We start from the raw sequence: 18,122 nt of genomic DNA, 5'->3' as shown, positions 1-18,122 counted from the left end.
TAGTGTACCGATGCATGACCTCACAATATCATACTTGCATCAAGAGACAATTTGAGCTGTGTTGAGCTTATTGAGTGTGTGAACATGGTCCTATAAGTACACAGGGTTAACAACCACATTTAACAAAATGACTAGAGTTAACACAGTAACCAGAGCAACAAGGTTTAACACAGTACCCAGAGCAACAAGGGTTCACACGGTAACCAGAACAAACAGAGTTAACATAGTAACCATAACAACCAGCATTAACATAATTAACAGGGCAACCAGAGTCAACACAGTGACCAGAGCAACCAGAGTTAACATAGTAACCATAACAACCAGTGTTAACACAATTACCAGGGCAACCAGAGTTAACATAGTCACCAAAGAGAGTAACCAGAGTAATCAGATTTAACACAGTAACCAGAGTAACAGTTAACAAAGTTAAAACAGTATCTCCAAGCACTTTCATGATTCCTATCACCGCTATAATGAGTAACTGAAACAGCTGCATGATCTAGATTCAATGATTCAAAGAACCCCTTAAGTCAAATTCCGGGTCCTAAAAGAACCTTTCAGTCAACAAGGTCCTTAAACAACCGCTTCTGTCTACTCCAAAGCCCTTTACTCCAAGAATCCCTGAGGTCGCATTACTGTAAGAACCCCTTCAATCTACCCCAAAGCCATTTACTCCAGGAATCCCTCAGGTTACTGATTACTGCAAGAACCCCTTCAATCTACTCCAAAGGCCTTTACTCCAAGAATCTCTGAGGTAACATTACTGTAAGAACCCCTTCAATCTACTCCATAGCCATTTACTCCAAGAATCCCTGAGATTACATTACTGTAAGAACCCCTTCAATATACTCCAAAGCCATTTACTCCAAGAATCCCTGAGGTTACATTACTGTAAGAACCCCTTCAATATACTCCAAAGCCATTTACTCCAAGAATCCCTGAGGTTACATTACTGTAAGAACCCCTTCAATCTACTCCAAAGCCATTTACTCCAAGAATCCCTGATGTCACATTACTGTAAGAACCCCTTCAATCTACTCCAGAGCCCTTTACTCCAAGAATCCCTGAGGTTAAATTAATGCAAGAACCCCTTCAATCTACTCCAGAGCCCTTTACTCCAAGAATCCCTGACGTTACATTACTGCAAGAACCCCTTCAATCTACTCCAAAGCCCTTTACTCCAAGAATCCCTGGGGTTACATTACAAGAACCCCTTCAATCTACTCCAGAGCCCTTTACTCCAAGAAACCATTAAAAATTAATGCAAGAACCCAAGTTCATTCAACTTCAAACCTCCTTTACTGCAATTGAACCCCTTCAGACTTTTTTATTTAACCTCCTGACTAAAAAAAATTCCAAGTGAGTAGCCAAACCTGCATGAACACTGACCTTACATGAAGCAGTGCCCCCGCCTCAATCAAGTCATGTCCCAGGTACAAAACCCCTACAGCCGGTGTAAACTCCATAAGATATAAAGTACCCCCAACCCCCGTCTACAGGTGTGTGTAACGTGATCCCCTTTTGTTCCACCTGAGTGACCACAGCCAGGTATCTGCACCAAAGGTCACAGATATACTCCCTTACCTGGCCCATAAATGTCTCCATTCACCCCCGACACAGTCATACAATTGTGACAGGGACCTGACAAACACCTTGTAGAGGTTGGATAGTACCTCAGGTGAATGTACACAACCTTGACCTTCTAAAGACTTATTGCTAGACTTGATATAAGATATCAGGTACACCTCTCGCAATGAATGCAACAATTAAGGGGATCAAAAGGAACTTCATTTCAAATAAAACATAACTATTACAAGCTACTAAAATTCAATTTTATTGTAAAGTGATCAATCTGCCATTAAATCTAACCCCATCTGGGAAATCAACCTGGTCAGTTTTCAGCATGACAAGCTAATGCATTAACCATTAACCTACATCCAAAAAACATGCAGGGAGCCTATGTTATTTGTCCAATGCCATTTGGATGTCAAGGGTTAATAATGACATATTATGTGTTGCTTGACAGGACTTTTATCATGTACAGCAAGCAATATTAAAACATTGCTGATAACTCTGAGCGGCTTAACTCCTATGGCTTGTTTACATTAACTAAATTAAGAGATATTGTGGGCAGTAATATTTATAATCATATCATTCAAATATGTGTCTGGACAGTATTAAGCTGCTAGGCAGTGACAGTTTTTATTATATCATTTAAATTAAACCCACTGGGCAGTAAGTTATAACTATATCATTCAAATACGTTGCTGAGCTCCAAGAGTGATTGAGTGCGTGTTTGTTTGCACTCAGCAATATCTCAGCTATATGACTGCGGTCTAAATAATCGGGTCTGGACCGGACAATCCAGTGATTTACATCATGAGCATCGATCCACTCAATTGGCATATGATGACATGCATCAACCAAGTCAGCGAGCCTGACCACCCGATCCCGTTAGTCGCCTCTTATCACAACCATAGTCGCCTTTTACAACAAGCATTGGTTCCTGAAGACCAATGCTACCCCGAATCTTCACCGGTCCGTGAGTGAGTGAGCTGTGTTTAACCATGCTTTTAACAGTATTCCAGTTATATCACAGCATGTCAGCTTAATGTGGGAGGAAAGCCCCAAGTGATGCAGGTCTTAGATGTTTACCACTTCGGTGAAACCCACAAGCACGTAAATGGTGCTGACAAACCTAGAAAAATAATCGGGGCAAACCGGGATTCGAACCCACAATCAAAGGTTTCTGGCGTGCCCAAGGGAAGCAACTCTGCACAGCGAGGCACAGCGAAGCGCAGCACCTAAGACGACTGGGCCACCCGTGCTCCCCTAAGCTGTAAGAATGGATTATGTACACCTATCATTCAAATAAATTGCTGGACAGAAATAGTTATACTTATATTATTTAAATTAAAGATGATGGTCAGTAAGTCATAATTACATCGTTCAAAAGATTGCTGAGCAGTAATAGATATAATTTTGTCATTCAAACAAGTATCGGGGCAGTAATAGTTATAATTATATCATCAGTCAGGTAGTGCTGCTTTAAGGGGCTAATTAAATGTCAAATAAATATGTAGGCAAATTTCAGGACAAACTGACAGATCCATTTATTATTTAAACAAAAAACATAACTACAAAACTCTCCAAACTAGCTGATGAAATGAGCCCATATCACTGAGTGCACTTCTCTAGATGTGCTGAAGCAGAAATCTGAGTTTTTTTCCTAGTCTCCATTTCCCTGTGAATGAGCAGTTCCCCAGCTGTCACAGACTGGATTCAAGATAGGACAAAGATAGATATTGATACTTTCTTTATTCTCAGGAGATCAATGCATCTGGCACAGTGCTGTCAATACCTTCATCTGCAGAGCGCTAGCATGGACATTTAAGGGGCAAAACATCTGATACACACTCAGAGAGAAATGCAATCCACTCCTCCGCCTGACACTCATCCTTCTGCCGAATCAAATACAGTTAGTCATCACCAGACCTCAGACGAACTAGTCGCAACTGTCCAAACCTCACATCCATAACCACATGGCAGGTATGGATACCCACTTGCACTTTGTCATAAATTTACTACAAACGAACATAAAAGAAAGTAGTCCTTTGGGCTCTCTTGGTTGAAGAATGGGTCCCCAGTACTTTCTGATTGTTGTAAACTTGTGATTGGGTGGTGAGGCTGCATGTCACTCTCCTACCCAGAGTTCCTTGCGGATAACCTAGACCCTCTGCCACAGGCCAGCAAAGTGTGAAGATTTGTCATAGTTTACACAATCCATTTGACAAATTGCATATGTTTTTTTATCGGTTTCATTTTGAAAGGTATACAAATTTAGATAAACACATTTCAGGAAAAGTTAACATTAATTGAGAGAACATAAGACGTAAAAAGCTGTTTACATTTCCATAAGTATCCCTTGTATATGTATACAATGGTTGTACGCTCCATTAAAGCCCTACAGATAGTTGATGAAATAATCACATTGGATGTGTAAAGATATATTGTCATGGTCCTCACTTGTTTGTTTGCTTGTTTGTTTGTTTGTTGTGTAACGCCGCAGTCAGCAATATTCAAGCTATATGAAGGCGGTCTGTAAATAATTGAGTCTGGACTACTGACAATCAAGTGATTGATATCATGAGCATTGATCCATGCAATTGGGATACGATGAAATGCATCAACCAAGTCTACAAGACTGACCATCCGATCACATAAGTTGCCTTTTGCGACAAGTATAGTCGCCTCTTATGACAAGCATAGTCACGGGTCTTCGGCGTGACTGTAATTGTTGAACAAGACATCTGTAACATGATTTGATAAAATGCGGACAGTTGCAAGACATTGGAGCACAGACAAAATGAAAACATTTGATTGATGTCTCTACTTCAAGACTGTTGTAGAGATTTGTAATCTGGATTTGTCTTTACTGCTACTTTTACCAAATAAAAACAGAAATTAAGGGAGATAGAGTGGTAAGCTAATTACCCTAGACGGTACACATCCCATCCAAGGTGAGGCCAGCAACTCATACGTGGGAATCAATAAGTTACTGCACCAATACGTATCGTGTTTCGAATTACTGCATTAACAACTAGCTCTCTCCCCCAAGGAGCCTTCAACAAACAGTGATGTACTGGTTTAAGTTATTGACTGTATTGATTTCAGAATGATACTGACTGTACAAGACAAAATTATGATAATGAATAAAAATTGCAGCATTCATCAGTTTTGAAAGACTAGAACACTTGCACAAGTCTCTTAGGCAATAATTATTAACTTAAATCATAATTTCTAGATTATGTAAATAATAAGAACAAGTTGTCCCTTTAAGAGACTGGAGTTCTTCCTGTCCACATATCTAAACTTGCCTTTTATGAGGATAGGATTACTTCACATCCATGGAATTATCTTTCAAGGAGCACAAGTGTTGCCAAACACTTTTTTAGAATAAAATCTAAAAAGTGCAAACAAAAGACAGAGAGCAATATAATTTAAAGGTGAACACCCAGATCTCCATATTGTTTGCTAATTATGCCCAAGTATTGTTTTAGGGCATTCAAGAAGAGAAATCTATTGCAGACTAATATATACCTTCAAAGCAATTGTTTCATTTAATTCTAAACAAACCCATTCTTCTTCCTTGACATCATTGTTTTGCATTTTCAGCACCTTTCCAATACAGTGTTATCTGTCAAGACTGGACTTAAGCCAGATCGGTCTAAAAATTACCAAGTTAAATTACCATTGTTATCTCGTAAACATGTTGATACCTATAATGATGCTTTTAGAGTTAAAATAAAAGTAAATACTGTCTCCCATCTTGCATGTTCAAATTGTTGCTATACTTCCGGTGCCATCCAAGTTAGGAGCAGACAAATTCCTCTGCATCCCTTTAGTATCATATCATCCTCTACTAAGACAATAATGAGAGTCACACACAATGCAGCACTCTGTACACAGACTCATCGCAACTCATCCCCTAAGGCACAGTAGAGTAGCCTAGTGGTTAAATTGCTAGCTTGTCACGGCAAAGACTCGAGTTCGATTCCCCACATTAATAACATGTGAAGCCCTTTTCTGGTGTCCTCCGCTATTGCTGGACTATTGCTAAAAGCGTCGTAAAATCCTACTCATTCACTCGTCTTCTAATAAGATAATAATGAGTGTTTGTCCCACGCTGATGCATCACTCAGAAGACATGTTCTCGGAATTATTCAAGCAGTTGCACTGCTGTGCTGAGGTCAATTTTCAAACTAATAATGAATCTAAACAGAGCTAAAAGCCCAGATAGGATTGCCCTTTAGTTCAACATTCAATATCTTCACACAGAGAAATGATTGTCACATATGGGAAAAACAAAACGATAAACAATATCTGGTGCATTGATTAAGCACACTGAAGCATGTGGCTTACAGTGTAAGAAATACAAGTACCTCTGTATGTAAACTGTCAAACCTTCTACAACAATACAATACTAGCATAGACGCATAGATTGAACACATAAACCTGTGCCTGAGACTAGAGTACCTACAGAGTTACTTCCCCTGATACACCACCAAATCTGCTGCACACATCCAGCCTGATCCAGTCAGGGTGACCATTGACTGTGCAGGAGACAACATGGCAATAGGAAGTTATCTCATCATCTTATATATTGAAAAGAATCTTAAATACATTTTTATAACAATCAGTCAGTATTCTGGAGTTTTACCAAACTGAAACCTTAGGTGACAGAGGTCTTGTGTTCATCTGCGGTGCCCAGCTCAACTATGGTGAACATATCACTAGACTGTACTTCCCTTTAAAAAATAATGTCATTCAATTATCGACATCATTAAGTTGCGAGTGAATGTTCGAATCTCGAGAAATGACGTCATGATAGAACACTGTCTCATCGTGAAATAAACCACGCTCCATTCTTCACTGTTCTTTGCAATTTATCGTGTAGCTATCTTATATTACAAGTTTGAATGAGAGTAATATTAACCCACTTGCAGTGTTAGAATTCGGCACTAGTCCTGTAGTCCTTGCCAAACTGCCCAATAGTAAAGGTATCCTAAGGACTAGTAGAAATTTTCCATTTTTAGAGGTTTTGCTATGTTTTCATTATAACTGTTATTTTCTAACCCTGACTTGTCATGAATCATGACACAAAGATGATGGAAAGAAAGGACCTCATACTCATGATAATGTTTGTATCTAAATCAATCGTTACAAAATGATTTAATGTGTTGTCAGTTGTGAATGTTGAGGGTTCACTCTAGGAATTTTCTGACATGGGCCCTTAATGTGAAAATTTCAAATATTCCAGAGGTACACCCACACTTGCCCATACAGCAAAATGTTAAAATGCCTGATTGTATTTGAAAATGTGGGTCTTTTTTTAAATTAAGGGGCTAAAAGCACCAGGCCCCACCCTAGAATTATCCATGAATGTGTTATAACGATAACAGCACAATTGTGTCAGTAGGTTGAAAGACTGCATAAAACCAATAGGTTCCAAACAATGACATAATCCCTCATGATAATAATTATATTACAGGCATTTTTAAAAAAAGCTGATTTCTAACGAGTGAGATCAACTGACAAGAAGACAGGTTATAATTTCCCACTGTGTGCACTGAAAACAATTAGCAGGAGACTGGTCAGGTGATGTGAAATGGGTGATGATGAATTGTGAGATTTTACGTGCACTTTCCAACACGATCCATACGTGAAATTGGGTATACGTCACGTTTATACAGGGACATGTGAGTGAGGAAGGAATGGGTGTGGGTGGCGGGATGTGTGCTAACACACTGCGATACCATGCCTCAATTGTAAGATGAATACCCCACTCAGACACAGTATACTCCAAGCCGACAAGTTCTTGTATTAAAATATCCCTTTTAACCTTTCCTCTCTCCGGGTAGACACTCTATCCACTAGACCCTCTATGGCACATCCATTACCAGGAGACAATGGTCTCATTGTGCCAGGTAACCGTGATACCTGCATTAATAATTGACACAGCCCCCACCTGTCGACCTGGCCCCAGTCAACAGCAACTGCTTCATGCTCAAACAAAGGAAGTGCAGTACCACTTAATGAAAACGATCTGACCAATTAGCTTGTCAAAAACACAAAAGAATTGTCTAAGGTTACCCTAAGCACACTAAATCCAGATTCAAACTCTTACTCCTGGATTAACCAACACAATTACATTCCACAGATTCACAGAAACCTGTAATTCATTGAAGACACAAGTATGCATGTTTGAAATAGTCAAATACTGTTATACTGATTTTATTTTGATGGTACCAAGGCATCACATTTTTATAACCCTTCCTTTTCAAGAAAAGAAATTTAGTGTTCAAGACATAAATTTACTGAATTTGAAAATTATCGGTCTGTCCCAAACACTTTGGAGGCTATTTGCCCAAACTTGGTGAAAGCATAATTTTCTGTAGATTATTTTATTTTTAGACTATTATGAGCTGAGATGTGCTTAACTGAATTTCACTAGACCTGGGCTTTGGACTTGTGGCTATAAAGTCACAGACTGTAATATATCTTTGATTAACTTTAAATGCCCTCCCTAATTACAAAATCAATTTAACTGGAACACAACCTTTCTTCCACATATATCTTGAAGCACTATCTGCAGAAAGCCAGGTTTTTAAAGCACTTTCAATTGGAGTCGATAACGGAAGCAGACACTGGTATCTGGTTAAAGCCTGAAATAATCGATAGATCAATTATAGCAACAGCCAGTATGTTAGACTGAGCTCAGACAAAATAGTCTGGCTATATCCTGATACAAGTCGTTGACAGACAGTATGTTCAACATTCCTGGCTCACCGCTATACTGCTTTCTCAAACAGCACAACACATGATTGCATCTTGTACTGCCTGGCAATAGGAATCGCAAAACATCTTTCCCAAACACAATCAAATCTCAAACATAGTTTATATCACAAGCTGTGACCAATTTATATGTTTGTCCGAAGTTGACATTTTCTATAAATGACAATATCCTGTACTTTTGCATAGGCTGTAGATGGAGCCACGCTTGAAATAACACTGACATAACAAACCACTAGTCACGGTTGATGGGCACTGAAAAAAAACATAAACTCGTTCATGCATGACATGAACACTTAATTAAGGTCCACATAACAGGTGATGAGATGACAACAGGTCTGCTTCGCACCTTCACAACAACAGATTGTCAATAACACACCCTGTGACATAAAACCCGCTCACAAGGCAAACAGACATGACAAGGCTATTATTACGACACCAACAATTACCTTTGTCCATAGTCATTTTAAATCACCACAATGTCCAAAAATAATCCAATATTCTCAGTCCATTTTTCAAGAAGGTTAGTGTCATAAATATCCCTGGCAGGTCCGCACATCAGTGTTGGCTGTGGCCTTGTGTGTAATCACAGGTAGCTGGCTGTCAATACCCGGCCGACTGGCCGCGACAATGGATTATACAGGCAGGCATGTTCGGACACAGCCAGTACATGCACCCCCCAGTTCCTGTCTTTGGAGCATGCTCAGAGCAGAGATTACCTATATCACAAGATCACAGCCAGGGGTTCAGTGTCGAGGACAATTATTCAACAATTGGTGAGTAATTGTTCTAATTTTGGGGGATTCAACATGTTTCTGGGAGATTGTGTGTCTTGTAGAAGGGAACCTGAATGGCATGTTGATCTGTGTGAGGGAACAAACTCCTCCGTTTACATGTCAATATTTACAATTTTTCACGTCCTGTATTTGAAGTAGAGAGACAGCTCTGCATTGTGTCTTAGCTGTGCAAGCTACCACGGAATATCGGCAAGTAATTGACACAGTGAGAGGTGGGGACAAGCTACCATGGAATATCTCCCAGATAATGACTTGGTGATAAACTACTGAATCTGATTCTTTGTCACTGCCTGTCTGTAGCATCATCATTGTCACTGCCTGTCTGTAGCATCATCATTGTCACTGCGTGTCTGTAGCATCATCACATGCAGCAGTGGGTATTACAGCCCTTCTGTCACTGGCTTTGGATTAAGAAATGTTTTGATAATATTTCCCATCAGTGTGCAAAGAGCAATGTTAACTTGCCGCTGCACTACTCGGTATTTTCAAATACCAGCACTGTCACTACTGGACAGAAAGGCTAGCAACATAGCTAAGGTGTCAGGGTAGATGTGTTTCTTTCAAATAGCTTTTCCCAGTGTTAGGGCTCTCACTGTGTTCCACCTGTGTTACAAGAGCCTTGAACATGTTGAAAGCAGCATAGTGAGTGGGTTTGGTTTTATGTCGCTTTTAGCAATAGTCCAGCAATATCACGGCGGGTGACACCGGAAAATGGGTTTCACATATTTACCCATGTCAGGAATCAAACCCAGGTCTTCTGTGTGACGGGCTAAGACTTTAACAATGAGGCTAATGGATAATGTATTGTATTTGATTTTTCAAATTCTTAAAATGAAAGCATCTCGTCCCCCTCTGCGGTCATATCAATCCCAATAGCCGTCTGCCAACACTTCTTCAATAATCTTCATGCGATTCTGGGAGATCTCAATATCCACGCAGACATCTGTCACAGAAGTATTTGTATTTTTATGACCTGTTTGATCATATAACAGCCTGTTTACACTTTTTATCTAAGAATAATAATACCCTCCATCTGTTTAAACTAGAAATAGATTGGTTCTCGGGCCATTACTGACGTCCACAGAAAGTCCAGCAATATCACTGATGTGTCAGGGTAGATAGATGTTGACCAGCACAAGGAGTGGGTGAATGCTGTTGTAAGTAGCAGTTAGCAGTATTCCACCTATATCACATGACTAGGATATAACTGAGTCTTGCCAGGCAGTGGTTGATAACATGAGGAAGGCTCCACTCAGTCGATATCACACTTCGTAAGCACCAGATCCTCATTAATCAGCTCTCATTGGCATTGGGTACAGAGATTGCCCCAGGGTATGAGGTATGTCCACAAGCATGGAGTATGGAGGTTGCTTCGGAGTATGAACGGATATGATCACAAGCATGGGGTAGTGAGGTTCCCCCGGAGTATGAACAGATATGTTCACAGGCATGGGGTACGGAGGTTCCCCGACGTATGAACGGATAAGTCAGCAAGCATGACACGGCACATAAAGCACAACTGCAAACATGGCTAAGGATTATGTTTCATGTTCATTAACCTAAATCATAAAATGAGGTCAATGCAAATATGTACTTCACCAAAGGCCACATTTTAATACTTGCCAAACATCCCGAGTTACATCGCTAATACTAGTTAATCCAATAAATAATCTGTACTTACAGGTTTAGCATGTGAAGCAATTCGTCCGGCAGCAGTATCTACTGCACACACATATCTACATGTATGGCAATGTAGACACAGCCTGCAACTCTTAGCAATAGCCTCTAGTCTGAAGCAAGTGTCTAGTACAATTCTGTTTGGATTAGTTATAAAGCTCAGCAAACAATATTAACATAATAACACTAAAATCTACTGCAAATGGAGAAGAATTTCCAAAGTTATTGGCACAGGCAGTAGATAATATCAAGATGCCTAAAATATGGCTTTATCTGATTGATTATAGTCAAAGATTTCAGTTGTTTTGCTTTTTCCCTTTTAATGCAAATAAAGAAGAGAAATGAAATAAACTTTTGATTGAACATAAGATCAGGATCATTTCTGTCTGATCACCTTAACTCGCTCCTCACAACACATCTCTTCTATTTTGTGTGTGACACTGAGGTAACTTTAGCACAGGATATAAGGGCTAGATATTAGGTTTTGATTTTATCTTTGTGTGACACTGAGGTAACTTTAACACAGGACATGAGGGCTAGATATGAGGTTTTGATTCTATCTTTGTGTGACACTGAGGTAACTTTAGCACAGCATATAAGGGCTAGATATGAGGTTTTGATTCTATTTTTGTGTGACACTGAGGTAACTTTAGCACAGGACATTAGGGCTAGATGTGAGGTTTTGATTCTATCTTTGTGTGACACTGAGGTAACTTTAGCACAGGACATTAGGACTAGATGTGAGGTTTTGATTCTATCTTCGTGGGACACTGAGGTAACCTTAGCACAGGACGTTAGGGCTAGATATGAGGTTTTGATTCTATCTTTGTGTGACACTGAGGTAACTTTAACACAGGACATGAGGGCTAGATATGAGGTTTTGATTTTATCTTTGTGTGACACTGAGGTAACTTTAGCACAGGACATTAGGGCTAGATATGAGGTTTTGATTTTATCTTCGTGTCACACTGAGGTAACTTTACCACAGGACATAAGGGCTAGATATGAGGTTTTGATTTTATCTTTGTGTGACACTGAGGTAACTTTAACACAGGACATGAGGGCTAGATATGAGGTTTTGATTCTATCTTTGTGTGACACTGAGGTAACTTTAGCACAGGACATTAGGGCTAGATATGAGGTTTTGATTCTATCTTTGTGTGACACTGAGGTAACTTTACCACAGGATATAAGGGCTAGATATGAGGTTTTGATTTTATCTTCGTGGGACACTGAGGTAACTTTACCACAGGATATAAGGGCTAGATATGAGGTTTTGATTCTATCAATCAATCCAACAATGTAACAATTCCCTGGTATAAGATGATAGCTTTAGACACAGGCACTGTGACTGGGGAAAAATAGCTAGGACAAGTTATTTCATAAGGACAACTTGTTTATAAATAATGATGTTAATAATGTTAACCAGCTGGTGCTCCCACAAGCACTGAAGCATTAGAAACATGCCTGTTATGATCAATGCTTACAATTGTTATATTTCCTGCACAAACAAAGTATCTATGGCAACTACAGACTAATGAAAGCCTCCTTCACTTAGCTCCACAGTTTTAAACTGTTTACCTATGGGATAAACCAACAAAGGCTAATCTCCCAGCCACCATGGCACACACGTTTAGCATCCTAACATGTCATGACCTTATTCAACACTGCCTGCTCCCAGCCTCGTTCCACACAGCCTCAGCTCCAGACCTTATTCCTCACAGCCTCATGTCATGACCTTATTCTCACAGCCTCATGTTCCAATCTTATTCCTCACAGCCTCAAGTCCTGACCTTATTCCTCACAGCCTCATGTCTTGACCTTATTCCACACAGCCTCATGTCCCGACCTTATTCAACACAGCCTCAGCTCCAGACCTTATTCCTCACAGCCTCATGTCATGACCTTATTCTCACAGCCTCATGTTCCAATCTTATTCCTCACAGCCTCAAGTCCCGACCTTATTCCTCACAGCCTCATGTCTTGACCTTATTCCACACAGCCTCATGTCCCGACCTTATTCAACACAGCCTGCTCCAGACCTTATTTCTCACAGCCTCATATCATGACCTTATTCTCACAGTCTCATGTTCGAATCTTATTTCTCACAGCCTCATGTCCCGACCTTATTACTCACAGCCTGCTCCAAACCTTATTCCTCACAGCCTCATGTCATGATCATATTCCTCACAGCCTCATGTCCCGACCTTATTCCACACAGACTGCTCCAAACCTTATTCCTCACAGCCTCATGTCATGACCTTATTCTCACAGCCTGCTCCCAAACCTTATTCCTCACAGCCTCATGTCCCGACCTTATTCCACACAGCCTGCTCCCAACTTTATTCCTCACAGCCTCATGTCCCAATCTTATTCCTCACAGTCTCACGTCCCGACCTTATTCATCACAGCCTGCTCCCAACCTTATTCTACACAGCCTGCTTGTGACCTTATTCCACAAAGCCTCACATCACTACTTCATTAAAAGAGCTAGATACCCATGGAAGAAATCATTGAAAGAGCTAGATACCCATGGAAGAAATCATTAAAAGAGCTAGATACCCATGGAAGAAATCATTGAAAGAGCTAGATACCCATGGAAGAAATCATTAAAAGAGCTAGATACCCATGGAAGACTTTGTTATAATTAAGAGCTAGATACCCATGGAAGAAATCATTAAAAGAGCTACATACCTACGGAAGAATTCATCATAAGAGCTAGATACCCATGGGACACTTCATTGTAGAGTTAGATACCTTGGGAGACTTCATTTTAGAGCTAGATACCATGGGAGACTTCATTTTAGAGCTAGATACCATGGAAGACTTCATTTTAGTGCTAGATACCATGGGGGACTTCATTCTAGAGCTGGATGACATGGAAGACTTCATTTTAGAGCTAGATACCATGGAAGACTTCATTTTAGAGCTAGATACCATGGAAGTCTTCATCATAAGAGCTAGATACCCATGGGAGACTTCATTTTAGGGCTAGATACCATGGAAGACTTCATTCTAGAGCTAGATACCATGGAAGACTTCATTTTAGAGCTAGATACCATGGAAGACTTCATTTTAGAGCCTGATACCATGGAAGACTTCATTCTAGAGCTAGATACCATGGAAGACTTCATTTTAGAGCTGGATACCATGGAAGACTTCATTTTAGAGCCTGATACCATGGAAGACTTCATTTTAGAGCTAGATACCCATCGAGGACTTCATTCTAGAGCTGGATACCATGGAAGACTTCATTTTAGAGCTGGATACCATGGAAGACTTCATTTTAGAGCTAGATACCCATCGAGGACTTTATTCTAGAGCTGGATACTCTAGACAGATATAAGATAAACACGCTCCTCAAGCCTTTAGACAGTAAAGTAGAGGTGTAGTGCAATTTTCTCACGAGCCTCTAATCGTCCAAAACTCGAGACAACTTCCCCTCGCCTGGGGTTACAAATACAGTTATCATGACAAAATATCTTGAAACATAAGTGACAAGAGTTTTTACCACCTCTGTTTCTAGATTAACTTGTTTCACAACCCATCCATGAGGCATTAACTCCTTAGGAACATACAGGGGAACACCTCACTTAGGAGGGAACATGCAGGGGGACACCTACACACAGGAGGGAACATGCAGGGGAACACCTCACTTAGGAGGGAACATGCAGGGGAACACCTCACTTAGGAGGGAACATGCAGGGGAACACCTACACACAGGTGGGAATATGCAGGGGAACACCTACACACAGGAGGGAACATGCAGGGGAACACCTACACACAGGAGGGAACATGCAGGGGAACACCTACACTTAGGAGGGAACATGCAGGGGAACACCTCACTTAGGAGGGAACATGCAGGGGAACACCTACACACAGATGGGAACATGCAGGGGAACACCTCACTTAGGAGGGAATATGCAGGGGAACACCTCACTTAGGAGGGAATATGCAGGGGAACACCTTACTTAGGAGGGAACATGCAGGTGAACACCTACACACAGGAGGGAACGTGCAGGGGAACACCTCACTTAGGGAGGGAACAAGCAGGGGGACACCTACACACAGGAGGCAACAAGCAGGGGAACACCTACACACAGGAGGGAACGAGCAGGGGAACACCTACACACAGGAGGGAACATGCAGGGGAACACCTCACTTAGGAGGGAATTTGCAGGGGAACACCTCACTTAGGGAGGGAACAAGCAGGGGAACACACACAGGTGGGAATATACAGGGGAACACCTACACACAGGAGGGAATATGCAGGGGAACGCCTACACACAGGAGGGAATATGCAGGGGAACACCTACACACAGGAGGGAATATGCAGGGGAACACCTCACTTAGGAGGGAACATGCAGGGGAACACCTACACACAGGTGGGAATATGCAGGGGAACACCTACACACAGGAGGGAACAAGCAGGGGAACACCTACACACAGGAGGGAATATGCAGGGGAACACCAACACACAGGAGGGAATATGCAGGGGAACACCTACACACAGGAGGGAATATGCAGGGGAACACCAACACACAGGAGGGAATATGCAGGGGAACACCAACACACAGGAGGGAACATGCAGGGGAACACCTACACACAGGAGGGAATATGCAGGGGAACACCTACATACAGGTGGGAACAAGCAGGGGAACACCTCACTTAGGAGGGAATTTGCAGGGGAACACCTCACTTAGGGAGGGAACAAGCAGGGGAACACACACAGGTGGGAATATGCAGGGGAACACCTACACACAGAAGGGAATATGCAGGGGAACACCAACACACAGGAGGGAATATGCAGGGGAACACCTACATACAGGTGGGAACAAGCAGGGGAACACCTCACTTAGGAGGGAATTTGCAGGGGAACACCTCACTTAGGGAGGGAACAAGCAGGGGAACACACACAGGAGGGAATATGCAGGGGAACACCTACACACAGGAGGGAATATGCAGGGGAACACCTCACTTATGAGGGAACAAGCAGGGGAACACCTACACACAGGAGGGAATATGCAGGGGAACACCTCACTTAGGAGGGAACAAGCAGGGGAACACCTACACACAGGAGGGAACATGCAGGGGAACACCTACACTTAGGAGGGAATATGCAGGGGAACACCTCACTTAGGAGGGAACAAGCAGGGGAACACCTACACATAGGAGGGAACATGCAGGGGAACACCTACACTTAGGAGGGTTGGTTGGTTGGTATGTTGTTTAACGCCGCACTCAGCAATATTCCAGCTATATGACGGCGGTCAGTAAATAATCGAGTCTGGACCAGACAATCCAGTGATTGATATCATGAACATCGATCCACGCAATTGGGATCGATGACATGCATCAACCAAGTCAGCGAGCCTGACCACCCGATCCCATTAGTGGCCTTTTACGACAAGCACAGTCACCTTTTACGGAAAGCATTGCTATGGTAGCTGTGAGGCTCTGTGTCTTTTCCCCCCAATCCCAGATTACACCACTGCTGTAGAGATGATAGCCCCAGGTTTATCTGCTGCGCACTGCAGCAGGATGCACAATGTAACACCTGACATTTGGCAAGGGAGCTAATCTCTAACACCAGCCACTCATGTTGGTATGACATTTCCAAGAATTGAATTGTACCTAGCAATTGGATTTAAACCTTTCTCTCATGACCTTTACGTGTACAAAGCATTGATGATTTTATCCTGGGTGACAGTTGAGTACTACAGCTGACACCATAAATAATACCCTAAATATCTTAAAAGAAATATACATGAATTTCAAGACAAGGACATGTACATGACAAAGATCTGTGTCTGAATGATTGTCTTTTTATGCAAAGAAATGTTCTCCATACATATCTGTCCATCTCTCTTGTTTGCTTAACTTATATATAATACTCTAGCTCTTGATGAAAACATGTTTGCCAATGTCCAAGACATCTGCCTGAATAGACCTACATCTAGTCTCTGAAATGAACATATCTTACAGAAAAAAACTTTTGATAAATTATCCTAATACAAATTCAATAAAAAGGATCCCAGAGACTCTCTTCATTTTCAGCTACTGCAGTAATCTAGACAAGCCGAACATCATTGACTTGCATGGGCTATATTGAATATATTTGTTTTAGGGTTTGTATGACTCATGGCTGATGTCAAAGGTATTCTTCTGTCAAGAAAATAATTCCTGTAATAAATATTTTTCCTGTACGTCATGATTCAGGAGAGTTCTGAGAACAAATGTTCATTGACTGTGTTTCTGTTATCATTGAGAAGCAGTGTGTTTTCCAACTGTATACGAAACTAATATACTGGACAAGTATACCTCATCAGTCTGCAACTCTATCCATTAAGTCCAAACTTCTTTTGGTGTTGTAAGACAAGCTGAGGTGGTGAAATGGGGTTTAACGTCGCGTCCAAGATTATTGTACTTATATAGCGACGTGCATGTACGTGTGTGTTTGTTTGGCTGCTTGTACTAGTCCAGACTGATGCCGATTTATAGTGCTAGCTCACTGAGATACCATGTTACAGTTTAACATGAATATCCCACTCAGACACAGTATACTGACTCCGAGCCGACCACTCCTTGTTTTAGCCCCTTAATGCCGAGCGCCAGTAAGGGTAACAACAAGTACCATCTTTTAACGTCTTTTGGTATGATGCCGCCGGGGATCAAATCCTGGACCTTCCGCTCTCCGAGCGGACGCTCTTAACCACTAGACCACGGAGGTGGTCTAAGACAAGCTGTACCAGTTGATCGCCAAGGAATAAAGGTGGCAGGAGACGTTTGGGCACAGAAATTATGATGACATCACATTAGCTGCATGATCTTTAACTCCGACCCTTGGGTCACAATGACATGACCTCACCCACAGTAAAGTGTGGAGAGTCATCTGTTCCAGTACAGCCCCTGTGGCAGTATAGAAACAGGGAATTTCAAACAGGGAAGTAGATCACAGAAATTATGAAAAAACACAACCAGTTAACAGAGAAGTCGAATGACATCCATTACAGGTATTTAAAATATCACTCAATCATCATCAAATTTTACGAGCTGTGAATCAAATGTTTTTCTTTAGTCGGAATCTTAGCTGTGTCTATACTTAAATAAACTTGGAATACAAGCATTAAACCTGTGGTGAATAGAGAGTGAGTGAGTTGGGTTTAACGCCGCTTTCAACAGTATTCCAGTTATATCACGGCATGTCAGCTTAATGTGGGAGGAAAGCCAGGAGTGATGCAGGTCTCAGACGTTAACCACTTCAGTGAAACCCACGAGCACGGGTATGGTGCTGAC

At 41.4% G+C, this 18,122-nt stretch overlaps 1 protein-coding gene across 4 annotated transcripts in view; it reads right to left on the bottom strand.

The window, feature by feature from the left end:
* Window positions 1-18,122, bottom strand: part of LOC139452509 (transforming acidic coiled-coil-containing protein 1-like) — an 87,964-nt gene that overhangs the window by 49,791 nt on the left and 20,051 nt on the right. The gene's annotated exons all lie outside the window — the stretch shown is intronic.

Source organism: Haliotis cracherodii, unplaced genomic scaffold (assembly GCF_022045235.1).
Source record: "Haliotis cracherodii isolate W230 unplaced genomic scaffold, xgHalCrac1.p SCAF_9, whole genome shotgun sequence".
In the NCBI taxonomy this organism is placed as follows: domain Eukaryota; kingdom Metazoa; phylum Mollusca; class Gastropoda; order Lepetellida; family Haliotidae; genus Haliotis; species Haliotis cracherodii.
Note: the sequence above shows the minus strand (reverse complement) of the source record. Positions and strands in the feature narration are given on the sequence as shown.